A 12322-nucleotide genomic window follows, 5' to 3' on the forward strand; every position below is an offset into this window, starting at 1 on the left:
TCTACGATAAACTATTCTGATCATCTAAGTCAACAGGTTTTTCCTACATTTGCAAATTACTTCAATACAAATGCTATTTTTATTGTTTCTTACTCATAGGATAAAATCCCAGAAGAGTTCTAGGAGACAGTCAGATACTCACTGCTGTAATCACCAATATAAACTGTGACAATTAAGCTTTCAAGTCCTCCTTTGTAGTTATATTTTGATATTTGTCAAAAAGTCTTTAAATTTGTCAAAAGTCTTTAAATATTTGTCAAAAAGTCTTTAAAGATCAACTATTATTTTTAAATAAAACACAACGTTGTTTTGGGATTTATATTATAAAAGCAGTAAGTAATTTTCTGTAACACTAAATGGAGTTATGCAATACACAATTTGGGCCCAAGGGATCATTAAAAATAGCCACGGAAAATTCATGAATTCAATGAAAAAATGAAATCTTAAATTCTGCTGAAACCTACACACAGTTATCATCACAGCTTAACAGTCTACTTTTCCCATATGCAATATCTGTATGCATTTTATGGCTCTAAACTCTTCTGTAATCACAATCTGCAACAATTTCACTGTTTCATCCTAAGCATCATAAACTGTAATTAGCATCTAATATTTTGGCAGGTTGGGAAGGATATGTCACTTAGGTAAAGCCCACACCATAGAAGGAACCACTTCAGAAAATAAAACATGTAAATTTAATACACATAATACTAAAATTTATTAGCAAATCAAAGCAGTAGACCATTCATGCTTAGAGGTACCCTGAATTCCCCAACTAAAGTCCTGAGGCTTAAATACAGGTAATAAAGACTACAAAAATAACAGCAGTTGACATTTGACATTATACACGTATTTGTGTTACTGTGGAGTAGCTAGATGAGTAATCTAGCTACTCTGAGTAGTCATGTTTCTATGTGTCAAGAGCTGTTTCCCTTCTTCAGTTTGTTAATCTTGCATAAAACATAGCTGTCTCCCAAGACTGAGTTCAACACAGAAGCATTCATAAGCCCTTGTAATTTTAACCATGAGTGGTTTAACGTATTCTGAACTTACCCCTTTTATTTTTAACCATTTCATAAAGTTGAAAATATAACAAAATCAGCCTGTTCACAAGTTTCAGTAAGTTCCATTCAAGCCATGCATACTTACCTGACCTGCAGTCAGGAATGGGCACAACATTCATTCCAGAGAAGGGAGCAAAAGGCAGATACGCACGCAAAAACTTAAAACAAGCAACTATTAAAAACAACAACTGCAGGGGAGTACTATTACTGTCCTTTTTCCAATACACTCTATTTATTAAGTTCAGACACGACCTTGCTGTCAACTGCCTTGATAGTTTATTTCTCTAAACTTCAGTCAGGCAAAAATCAAAGAGAACAGTTCTACAAGGTATTTTTGAAACAATATTTGAACAGCAGCAATCACTGACATTCAAGAGGAATAAATATTTAGATAAATATAACCATGTTTACTTCCACTTTCCATTGAGCAGTCTGGGTAACTGAGTTTTATGGTGGTGAAAAGTTCAATACAGTAAAGACACCCATGTACCATTGATGGACTTTGCCTAAGCAATAAAAAAAATACTTATGTAGCACAGTGATATATACTGAATCCATTTTGGTTTTAGACTTCTCTCACTTTTTGAGCATGTCTTCATTGCAACTCTAATAACCTATCGTTTGGAGTTCAAAACACGTTTAAGTGAACCAACATTAATGTTTACACCTATCTCATGTTAATACATATTGAGTGGGCTGACCCCCTTTTTGAATGTACCTTGTTAAATTAAAAATCAATCTTGTATCTTTCCAGGTCACATGTCCACTCATTTCAGACATAACATTGACACCTACTTCAAATGAATTATCATGAGGGAAAATACACCATGTTTTGCAAGACTAAATAGGAGTTTGGAAAGCAGTAACTCCTAGCAATTTTCCTTTTTTTTTTTTTAACTCATCTTTATTCCTTTTTTTTTTTTTCTCATCTTACGTGAACTTCATCAAGACTTTAATGTAAAGCTTCCAAATGACATGAATTATTTTGATTTCTTCAAACTCTGAGTTTCCAGATGAAAAAGTCAAAACAGGATGGCCATCTACAAAAGTTATCTTGCAGGTCACGTATCACTGGTAGAAAAAACGACTTCATATGCTGCCATTCCCTACTAGTGCATGATTAGCTAAAGATCAAATATCATTATCAGTTATCAAATATCAGTTAGCTGTGCATCAAGTTAACTACAACACTGATCTTACGATATCACACTCTTGATAGATCAACTTTTCCTGTTACACTAAGAAATCCCAGTACTGAAATTAATGAAACTAGGCACAATGTAAATTATAAGTAATAATATAATGGAAAGGGAAGCATTTATGTGCAGATGAGGTACAAAATAAATCAACTTGCTTGTGTGGAACTCCCCCATGCTATTGCTTCTTCCTCAGAAGTACAGTATAAAACCCCCAAAATTAAATACAACTAATTAAGCAGGTTAACATCACACCAATGACACGTTAATGGTCCCAGAGAAATGTAATAACCTCTCCTACTGGTATTCACTTTTTTTCCCCAAAAAATAAATCCCTTGGACTAGACCACTGTCCTCTTCTCCTGTGCTATACCTATTTACTCTTGGTACTAGAATACCTGTTTCAATCCCTTCTGGGACTCCAACTCTCCAAGTTGCAGTCTGGTATAAACTAGTGACTACAAGATATGCGTAGGGAAGGACAGCAAGTAAATCACTCCAGGGCCAGACCATTGTGCAGGTTTAAGTGGCACAGCTGTGCTTGGAATAACTATCTGAGATGCAGATAGGAGCCTAAAGGGAGCATCTGAAGTTTTCAAAGAAGTCTCCTACATACAGGGCATAGTTTCCTTACCAGTATGGGTGCTACAAGAAGAATGATATTATAAAACCACTACCAAGTATGCTTTTGATGCAAGATATACAGCATTCCAGCATATGCTCAAAAATAGAGGGACCAATGCACGGATCATCTAAACTCTCCAAGAATGACACTATACCACAAAACTATCCCCTTGAAAATGTATGGGACAAAAGGATTAAATATCTGCCAAAGTACCCACCCTAACAGATCAGGCTGAATATAAATAATGTTACGTAATACAAATAGGGAAGGGGTCACTTTGTATATACAATGAGCTGAGTTCCTTCATCTGGATTTCAGATCTCGGGTAACTGTAGGCAATTTCTTGTAGCTGCCAGGTTACTGTTCAATAGCAGTCAAAAAAGCAAACTGAATCTTAGGCGGTATTGAGAAAAGAACAAAGACCAAAACATTAGTATGCGGTCCATGGTTGACATGTATCTTAAATGCCATTAACTTTCCATATCCCTATCCTCAAAAAGAATAAAATTGAGCAATAGGAAGTACAGAAACGGGTGACAAAGATGACCACAACTATAAACAATTTTCTATTAGAATTGACAGGGACTCCTCAGCCTTTAAGATCAATAGAGAGTTTTGATAGCGATCTATAAAATTAAGATCAGCTTGAAATATAAAGCATACCTAACAACACAGGCAGATGGCAGCTTCCAAATAAACACACGGTCCTTTACAACATTCAGGAATTACACTAAAAAGAAAATTAAAAAAAAAAAAAAAAGCTTTCTTCAATTATAAGAATTCCTTTTATGCTGAACACATTGAGTAAATCTCAGACAAAACTGAATCAAATAAGGTGTGAGCAAGTTCAACAGGAAATCAGGAAAACAAGGATTCCTTTAAAAAACAGGCCAGCTTACACTGCAATATTAATCCGCCTCTAAATACAGGTTGCTTTATCTACATTCTGTTTTCTTTCATTGCAAATGCCTTTAAGTATCATGAATTATTTTATACAAAATAAATACCATAAGCAGTCCAAACAGCACAGAGCTCTTGTTCAGTATTGGAAGTTTTTCATAAACAATGAAAAAGGACATACATATATATATATACACATATATATATACACACATGTACTACATAGAGAGTTACTGATGAAGCAGAATAAATGGGTCATGTGGTGTTTTTAGAAGTCTATTACTGTAAAAATACATGCACACTAATGGGATGTAAAACCAGGTTCTCAGTAAGTAGGTCACACAGCACTTTTATAGTCTATTAGAATATACACATGCATACTAATGGATACAAAACAGGCTTCTGTAAAAGTAAGAAGATTATGGAGACCTGAAAAATCCTATGACATGGACAGGGTCTTAGGAGGTTGCTCTATTAAACAGCTGTATATATTTGTCAGGGATAATCTGTTTCCTGAAATATTTCTTTTTTCTTACGAAGTTGCTTGCAACAGCCTCTAGGGGAATAGTGCTTTCCTGTTAGCCCATAGTTATAAAATGATAGCTCAGTTCTAAAACTGGATGTTAGAAAGTAATGCTGCCTCTTGAGAGCTTTATATTAAGCAGCCCAAATTTTGATAAAAGGAAGCTAGAAGATGGCACAAAATTAAGCAGTAAGTCATAATTAAAGTTACCATTCATTCCCTTTTAGTATGATTTTGTTGACAAACTAATTAAGCTTAGCCTCAAAAAAAATAACCGAACCAACTGGGCATAAGGTATATACATTACATTGCTGGATTTTTATTTATTGTACAAAGGATGAAACAAATCAAGTGACTAAATAAAAATACAGAAGGATGGATGCTTATCCTTAATGTAATAATACAAAATATTTAACGTTCACTTCATTTTATATTAAAATATGTGAAATCTACCAGACAAGTTCAAGCTATTCACTTCTACTCTGAAGAGTGATTTCTCACAACAAAATCAAGAGATGTTGAGGTAAGATTTCTGAGAAGTGAAGGTATAGCCTCGCTTTAAGATGCATAATATACATCTCAAAAGTGAACTTGACGTGTTGATCTCAAAGTTGCAACTTTACTTACCAGATAACGGCTGCACTGTGACCATAACTACCCTATACCAAAATATAGTCACTGGTTATCACTGCTTAAACATAGCTGCAGCATTTGTGTGCATGTTTTGTGTCTTAGCCTTAATTATCTTTTTTTTTTTTTTGGAAGTGGATTGCTCTGAATGTGAGAAATTATTGTATCGCATTTTTTATCCTTCCACACAGAAGGCTTGCTGAGGTCCCAAATTCCTTTAAGAATGACATTATAACCTGTCATTCATATGATGTTAATGCTTGCAAGGTAACTCATCTATATCTTGCCAGACACTTGACAGGCTAACTACTGATTTGAATTGGATGCATTTTTAAATGCATTTTTCCCCTCACAGAGCTCAGAATGCCTGCCTGACTGCACTGACAGACACCAACTAATAAAAGAACATTTAAAGCTACCAATTAGAGCTGCACGTAAATGGATTTTTTGGAGTTGCCTCTCCAAGAATCAAAAAAAAACAAATCACAGAGGACACAATTCAAAGGGAACAAAAAAAAAAATAGTTTCCCACTATAATGGGAAATTTTTTCCCCCTCTCAGAGCTGTCCTCTTCATTAAGAAGAGAGGAAGTGGGAAAGAAAGAAAGAAAAAAGAAAGTCTTTTTGGCTTACCAGAGTCCAAAAGTCGCAGAACAGATGACCATCTTTTCCTCTGTGCCACCATTTTCCTCAGCTGTTCACCATTTTCCTGCTGGCAGTTCCTCACCAGACACCATTTCCCCTCTCTCAGGGCAGGTGCCATCCACCACCACTTTTCCTGGACAAATCCCCATTTTTATGGGACACTGCAAGCCAGGCTACTTTTGGTGGTGGGCCTGCATCAAGTCCCTGAGAAAGATGGAAAAAATTTTACGTTTTAAGTGAAGAAGACTCAGAGGTACTAGGGGCAGCTACATAAGACTCAAAATTTTACTGAAAGCCAGTGCAAGGACTGACCTACAACTCCAAAGAGCCACCCTTCTCAGCCACCCGCCCCAGCTGCCACCCCACAACCACACCCCGCCATCTCTAGAACCTTTGTCCAGCAGGTGCTGTCTGGCCCGAGAGGGCTCTCCCCAGCCCTCCTCCCGCTCTCACCCGGTCACCCCTCACCTCACTGCCAGGCTCCCCTCACCCCAGCACCCCTCACCTCAATGCACACTCACCTCACCCCACCACCCCATCAGCACGACTCCCCTCGCTTCACCTCAGCACCCTTCACCTCACCGCCCCCTCAGCAGAACTCCTCTCCCCTCCTCTCTCCTCAGCACCCTTCACCTCACCACCCCCTCAGCTGGACACCCCTCACTTCACCTCAGTACCCTTCACCTCACTGCCTCCTTGGCAGGGCTCCCCTCACCCCAGCATCGCTCACCTCACTGCCCCCTCAGCTCACCCCAGCACCCCTCACTAGGACTCCTCTCTCCTCAGTGGGACTCCCCACAACAGCCTCTGACTGGTAGCACTGAGCTCACCCTGATACCTTTCCCCAGCCAATGTGTGCAGGTGTTTCCAGCTGTGAACAATAATTAGGCCATCCATGGTCCCTGTTGCAGCTGCACATACCTATCACAACTTCAGGGACAGAAGCCAAAAGAGAAAAGTCCAGATAGCTATGTGCTGGGGGGAGGATTATGATCTTTTGTTTGTTTGTTGTTAACACTCAAAATGTAGCAAGCTTGATAATACTCTACTGTTTTGGTGTAATGTAATTATGCTGCATGAACATCACAAAGACAAACATTTATATTTCTTTAACCTAAAACAATAAATCTTATTTCCAGTATAAACTGTCGTCTTGTTCTGATTCATATGTTCCCCCATCACAAGAAAACCATCGTTTCTGTTTAGCAACATCAGTCCTCCACTCATTTGTTTCTTTGTTTTCTTTTTAAGTATGGAAAGTAGAGCAAGGAAAGATAACACAATGCAATTGTAAAAGCTTAGTACATGAAAACAGGGAAAGGTGGAAAAGATGGAAAACACTGAAAACAAAAACTCTTAATGATGCAGAAAGGTTTTTGTGAAGAATCTATGTATGCATATTATCAAATAACTGATCTATTCATATAACTTGCAAAATTATGTTGTTTATATTTTAGAATTAGAAAGCACAGTTTTTAAAAACAAAAGCTTTTTTGGCACCTGGAAACTTCAAAGTAAGTTTAAAAAATACTATGGACCATTCAGGCATGTGTAAGGATAGCCACCATATGGAAATAACTGCCTATCACAGATTATTTTTCACCAGAAAATAATCCATTAGTAATTGAAGGCCCATTTGAGGAAGCAACTGAGGAAATGTGTAGACTACATGCAAAATGCAAATCATATAATGAGTTTACTAATCTGCAATCAGGTTTGGGATCATTTTGAGTTATTGTCACCTGCCATAGGGAAGGCTCATAGCATGCGATATGCCATTTTTTAAAAACAAGACAAATGCATGAAAGAGCAGTCAGTACCTGGAGGAGCCAAAGGGTCTGGATGCACACATTCTTTTTCACACTGGAGGATTGGAGCAAATTCCTCTAAGAATTAATTTCCTTGAAATCCCATCAGCTGACCTTTATGGAGTCATCTTACCCACACCTTGTTTTCCAGCGAAGTCTGGGCACTTTAAAGCAGATAATTTTAATTAGTTTATTTTTCTTTCTGAATTAGGTTTCTTAGGGTATTTAGGTAGGAATTAGGTAGGGTTTCTTCCCAGCCACACGTGCACTGCCCAAATGACCCTGAGGCTCATTGGCAACAGATGAAAAACACTTAATTCTCACAGGTGCATTTTAGTAACATACCAGAAACATTGCCTGTGCGGAAAACTTGTGACATACTCCTTAAGCAACTGTAGTAATTTCTAAGAGGAATATAACAACTCTTATTGAAAGAGAACCCTTAAAACTAAGAACTATTCTTGTAAGTGCACTGGATTACTACATAATTCTCCATTTGGTAAGCTGCCTCAAAGGAAAACAGTTTATTTAAAAAAAAAAAAAAAGCTCTTATACATAGACTTTTGTTCAAGTTCTCACAGTATCATGTAGCATTTTCAAGATCTCAACATAATTTATACTATTCCTCAAAAGTTGTTTCTTTAAAAAAAAGTTTTGGACTGGGTTTTGTTTTGCTTTTTCAGTCTGTCCTCAGAACAACCATCTTCTGGGGGCAAATATTATTTAAGCACATATAATGCTAAAACCCTTGCCAAGAGTAAGATACAAGGTAAATACAAAATAAGATGCATCTGAGAGGAGAAAAAAACAACATTCTGTACAAAATGCAAAGAGAAAAAAAAAACTATAATCATCCCACACTTTTTTCCAAATTCCCATTCATGGGAATAAATGCCAACCAAACTTGGAGTCCTAAGTAGTACCATACTACCTACTTTGGGATTGCTGAAGCGGGGAGGAGAGGAATTGGGTTTTGGTTTGAGGATGGCATTTATGCTACTTGTTTATTTCATATCAAATAACACCTGAGAAACACAAATTCTTAAAAAATGCTCAGTTAGCCTGTGACTTTAAATAATGACCTGAATTTTTGGAAAGACTATGAATTCCACGAAGACTTGCTGTATCATCACAAATATTCATTTCGACATTTAAATCTCTGAAGTTACTAGCAAGGAATGATTATGTTGGTATTAAAGTCATAGTAAGTGCTTATAAGAATACAAAATTATGCAAAGGACAAAATTATTCTTAAAAACAAGTTCTCACTGACCTCATGAATTCAATTAACAGGAAATAAGTTCATATCATTTTAAACAAGGAGGTATTCTGATCGGGTGCCTGTCCATCTGGTTCCTCAGCATGAAAATATTTGCCAAAGAGCCCAGTTCACAACAGTCACACTGTCAGGGGAAAATTCCACACATATTTTGTCAAATAGAAAGATAACAAATTTGAAATGCAATGACTCAAATTCACTTTAGTAAGTGCAAATTCAAGGTACAGATACTTAATACATTTTACAAGCATAACAGATTTCATGCTATGTGCAGCACTGAAAGAACGTTGGTATTTTAAACAGCACACTAAGAAATAAACGAAAAAGAAGAGAGATAGACTGACTGCAAAGGGAATTGGTCATGATGAGAGTCCTTACACAGAACTGCATCAGCCTTTCCTCAGATGAAGAATGAAAGTACATTCATGCTGGCTTGCCTATGATGTCAAAAAATTATATTAGGAAGAAAGTTACTAGGAATAATTGCACCACTCTTCTGGTTACTTCTAGTTGAAATGTTTACAAGTGTATGTGATGAATGGTAACCTGTCACTCCCTCTGTAAAGAAAAAGGGGTTCATACACAGCATTTCTACCACCATATATTACAGTGCTGGAAGGAAACAGAAAATTTGAAGCCAGTCATTACACCTTACAATGCCACAAGCTGCCAAATACTACAGCAGCTATCAGAGAGATCCCGGGAGAAAAGCTGGCTGTGGATGCCAGTGGAAAAAAATAGCCCAAAGCAAAAGCCTTTCAACAAAACATGTATAAACAAAGGAGTTCATCTCAAATTCATTTTCTTTTTAACAGCAGCGAGGAGCATGGATCAGGGAGAAGGCAGAAGGAAAGCTTTTCTCTGAAACAGACGAGAAGAAAAGACAAACCTTAGTGATGACTGGATTGTACCTACAGGCTGAGTTTTAGTGGGTATCCCAAAATCGTGTCTTTTAATAGGGAATCAAAAAAATGTAGAAAATCTTACAAATTTGCAAACATTTTCCAGCAGCTCTACTTACTGTGTTCATCTCTGCACTGTGTACTGGGGCAATCTCAGGACACAGCCATTTTCTTCTACTCTGTTTACAAATATCCCTGACTATATATTGTCCAATAAAGTAGAAATTTAAACTGCACTCTTGAGAGCATAAGCTGTATTTTAATATGATTACTTTAAACAGTATAGTAAAGTCAGTCATTATGCAACAAGCTTTTTAAGCAGTGAACATAACACAGTGAGATATTCAGACAGGTAGCCCAGTGCTCTTAAGGTTCCATCACCTAGACATTAATCTACAGGAAAGAGTATGGCCTTATGATAGGACATAATGCAAGAGCATAACTCATACTATTGTCAGAGAACATTCCACTAAGCTGAATTCAAACATATGCAGCACATTTCCAGAGACTTAGCATTAACTGACACAAGCCTTAATCACTATTTCTAAACCTAAATACATTTAATTATAATGGTATATAACATTTCTGACTCTTTGACTTTAGTTAAGACAAAAGCAGAATATGAACATAATAAAACACCTAGGAAATATCCTTTGTTGGAGTCCTTAAATCTAAATAAAGAACATAGATTTCAGAAACACCTCAAAACAAAATGGAAAAGAAAATAATAATTTTCACTATTTCCCCACCTGTTGGTTTTTCATTAGTAATATTTAAGACCAGTATCATTTAAGTATGAATTGCAAGCAAGATGTGCAAGAAGTAGGGCCTTTACTTTCAGACTTTAAGATCTTAAAAATAAAGGTGTTGTTCCTGACTAGATTTAAGAGATGAGGCCGTCTGAAGATTTTTTTTGTGGCAGCACAAGGAACATGTTGGAAAAAGTTTGTAGTACTTCATACGGTTTCCAGTTACATATGGATAGCTTCTTTCTGCTTTTTCACAAAGAATTAATAAAAGTCTTTAAAAGATGCATTCAAGACTTGATTCTCAGCCCTTTGTTGTTTTTTCTTGTTTTCACCAATTATAAGATCTATATTTTACCCTTTGGAAATTACCTTACATAGTTTTGAAGTTTTTTCCTGCTACTATGCTACAGAGATCGATAACAGTGTACTTTTATACTTTTGGTTATGGTAGCAGTATGTGTTAACAATAGCATAGTGGCATGCAGAACTAGTCAGCTAATAAGCTCTTTCTGGCAACAGAACTATATCTGTATCTTCCTGGCTCTTTACATTCTTCTCCTCATGTAGGTCTTCTATGACTTTCTATCCTGAGGAGAAAGATGTAAACTCTTAGAAAGAAAAAGAAAGAGAGAGAGAAAGAGAGAGAGAGAGAAAGAGAGAGAGAGAGAAAGAGAGAGAGAGAGAAAGAGAGAGAGAGAGAAAAAGGAAGGACAAACTAACAACAAGCAAGAAAGAAATTATTAAGTCTGATCAGCACGTGTGTTTTCGTTTTAGTCCAGGGGGACAGTCCACATGTTAGCTGTATAGCAAAATTGTATTGGAAAAAATAGATGGTTCTTTCTGTATCCTTACCCTTGCATTAAAAATCAATCAATCAATAAGAAAAACATCTTAAAGTGAGCTATTCAATTGCTTTAAAGTAATTTAAGGAGAATTAACACTTGATGCAAAATTTTTAAAAAAATAGTCTTTGGTCCAACCACTTCTGCAGTTCAGTACACTAGCTGTATGTTAGCTAATATATAAAGCTTTTATCTAAAGGAGAAATAATAGGTATACATACATATGGCATATATACACATAAAATGTTGGCAATTAGTGCTAGAGAATTGCAAAGAGCAGATTGCTGTAGATGAGGTTCTCTGTGAGTTACAGGACAGTCTCAGTTTTAACCCCTTTATAGCTTATTTCCTTCTCTATGACTGGGCAATTTTCTTAACATCTATGCTTGACTGTCCTTCAGTTTTACTAAGATCAAGATGGAGTTCTGCTGTGATGCAATTAGAAATTATTGTTGCACTCAATTTACAGTATCAGACATCAGCAGGAGCTTGGTATACGTTTCATTGTGCCACCCCTTCTCCAGCTCTTGTCGCTTTCTCTCTCAGTACCTTTGTTCTTTTGATTCTCCTCCTTTTTTCTAATTCCAGATATATACCTTAAAGTCAATTCTGAGCTACGTTCTGTTTTCCTTCTCGCTCTTCAGCTTTATATTGAATCTTCAATTTGTCTTCTCCTTTCCTGTGTAAAAGGACACTGTGGCCTCAGCCACACAAATCAATTCTGGTTGTAGTTGGTACATTTTTGTTATTGCTTCAGGAGCCACTGAATTTACTCATCTTCAGGAATGCCCAAAGATGCCTCCCTTTGTCCTTATTATGAACTTGGAGATTTTATTTTACTTTTCTCCTTAACGTAAAAAATTTGTAACGCATTTGTGATGTTGCTGATTACTAGAAGAAATATTTCAGCTTCTTAAACAGAGAGGGAGAAGGAACAGTACCTAATGGCTGTACTATCAAAAAAAAAAAATCAAAGTACATTTCCAGAAGGGGGCATAACAAACATCATTACACAGAAGTATGAGGGCAGACAAGTGCAGCTGGTTCTTCATTGCAAGTGAACCAGCTGTCTCTCATAAGCATATTTAGGTCTTAATCAAAACTCCCTAAACCATCTTGAAACAAGGGTGAAATCTAAAGACTGGAACTGTGTATTTGGC

At 36.6% G+C, this 12322-nt stretch overlaps 1 long non-coding RNA gene across 2 annotated transcripts in view; it reads right to left on the reverse strand.

Annotated features, from left to right (window-relative positions):
- The window catches only part of LOC121075951, a 52215-nt gene extending 46186 nt beyond the window's left edge, over positions 1-6029 (reverse strand). For both annotated transcript variants that reach the window (XR_005823266.1, XR_005823267.1), the window contains exon 1: positions 5571-6029. This is a non-coding gene — a long non-coding RNA (uncharacterized LOC121075951). The remainder of the gene's footprint in view (positions 1-5570) is intronic.
- Between the last annotated feature and the right edge of the window lie 6293 nt (positions 6030-12322).

The sequence above is a fragment of the Cygnus olor genome, chromosome 11, assembly GCF_009769625.2.
Source record: "Cygnus olor isolate bCygOlo1 chromosome 11, bCygOlo1.pri.v2, whole genome shotgun sequence".
NCBI classification, from domain to species: domain Eukaryota; kingdom Metazoa; phylum Chordata; class Aves; order Anseriformes; family Anatidae; genus Cygnus; species Cygnus olor.